This window comes from Cebus imitator, unplaced genomic scaffold, assembly GCF_001604975.1.
Source record: "Cebus imitator isolate Cc_AM_T3 unplaced genomic scaffold, Cebus_imitator-1.0 Scaffold646, whole genome shotgun sequence".
NCBI classification, from domain to species: domain Eukaryota; kingdom Metazoa; phylum Chordata; class Mammalia; order Primates; family Cebidae; genus Cebus; species Cebus imitator.
Genome location: NW_016107961.1, coordinates 50,602 through 52,494, shown reverse-complemented (window position 1 = coordinate 52,494; position 1,893 = coordinate 50,602).

The following is a 1,893-nucleotide window of genomic DNA, read 5'->3' as shown; positions in this document are numbered from 1 at the left end:
AAAAAAAATAAAATAAAATAAAAAAATAAAAAATAAAAGAAAAGAAAACCGTGAAACACCACTAACTACAGGAAGCAAACTAAGCCCCCTTTGTGATGAACCACCTTCTCTGGCGCTGAGTCCAGATTTACACTGGGAGAGGTGCCAGCAACTGAATAAATACCTCTAAGCCGAGTGGAAAGGCTGGTTTCTTGTTTATTCATTGACCCACATTCACAAGCACCAGGTCTGTGATATGCAGGCCAATGACACAATTTTGCTGCTTTCTGCTTTCTCCTCTCCCCTCACCCCTTGCCACCTCCCCAAACACCCACGCAAAGCTGATGCCCAGCTCTTTCTTACCCATACCAGTTTCACCAGGGCCTGCCCTTCTGCCAGGACTGAAGCTGATCACCATCAGGAGACAACATGGACCACTTTGGTTGTGGGGCTCAGAGTAAACTTCTTATCTATTTCTCCAATGCTACAAGACAGAGAAAAAAGGCATAATATACCATGGGACCTAGCTCCTCACATCCCACTGGGGCTCCTCATTCTCCCCTGGGCTTAGTTCCTTTCTCTGCCCTCCTCTGAGCTCAGGGCTCAGCTTATCCTCCAGCCTCTTGGCTGCCCGTCTCTTCATCCCTACTGAACATTCTCAGAATCTACCAACTCTTGTCCTCTCCAGACCACACTGATCTGATCTGACCCTTCTTCATATCTTCCCACCTAAGATACCCAGAGACCCATGTGGTTCCATAGGGTCTTGCCACTGAAATGCCAGCCCACCTCATGTCCTGGCAGAGAGGGACCTGCCAGGCCTGCACTGGCACCAGGTAGGACCCATGGAGGACAAGGCTGGCAACACTTGACTCCATCTCTTCCCTAGGTAGAGCCAGCTTAACCTCTCCCATCCAGCCCAGTGTCCTTCCATACACTTAAGGTTCACTGCCCACCTAGGCAGTCAGCGGCCTGAGCCCCTTTAAACCTGTTCCTCTTGGTCACTGCTGGCCTCTAGGCTAAGATTCCCTACTGGCCACCTGGGCTACCTCAGCCCTTTGAGTTCAAAAGGGTTCCTTCCTGCAGCAGGATTGGAAAGTACAATCTTTTCTATCAATCAGCAAATACTCATTAAGCACTTACTACATACCAAGCATAGAGGATAGTAAGTGAACACAATAGCAGACTATCATCTGAACCCAACTGAAACTGACAATGTTGAGAATTTTCACACAAATTGTTTCACTCCCTTTCCATCTTTCAGATTAGTTCACAAGATCTAGCTGTATATGGAAATTTATGGGAATAAAGTATTTGTATCTTATTTTTATTTCTGGTTTTTCTGAGGCCCCTCTCTGCCAGGGCATGAGGTGGGCTGGCATCTTAGTGGCAAGGCCCTTATGGAACCACATGGGTCTCTGGATATCCTAGGTAGGAAGATATGAGGAAGGGGCTAGATATTCATCCAGTTTGTATGAATATTGTCATGTGTGACTCCAGAACAGCAGTGTATGGGATTTGAAAATGACTTTAATCATTTAGTTGCTAGACATGAAGTTGTCAAACTGTTCAATGGAGCATCCTCTTCACCTAGCGGGAAGAGCAGCAGAACAGGAAGAAGACAACTAGTGCAGGCTTCTTTTCATTTGTTTAAAAAGTATCTGCTGAGAGCAACATAAATGACCTGGTGTCTGAGTACCAGCAGCACGAGGACGCCACGGCTGATGAACAAGGGGAGTTTGAGGAGGAGAAGGGCGAGGACTAGGCTTAAAAACTTCTCAAATCAATCATGCATCCTTAGTGAACATCTGTTGTCTTCAAGTATGGTCTTTCTACTTGTAAACTATGGTGCTCAGTTTTGCCTCTGTTAAAAATTCACAGTTGATGTAATAATGTGGAATTCCTCTAAAAATT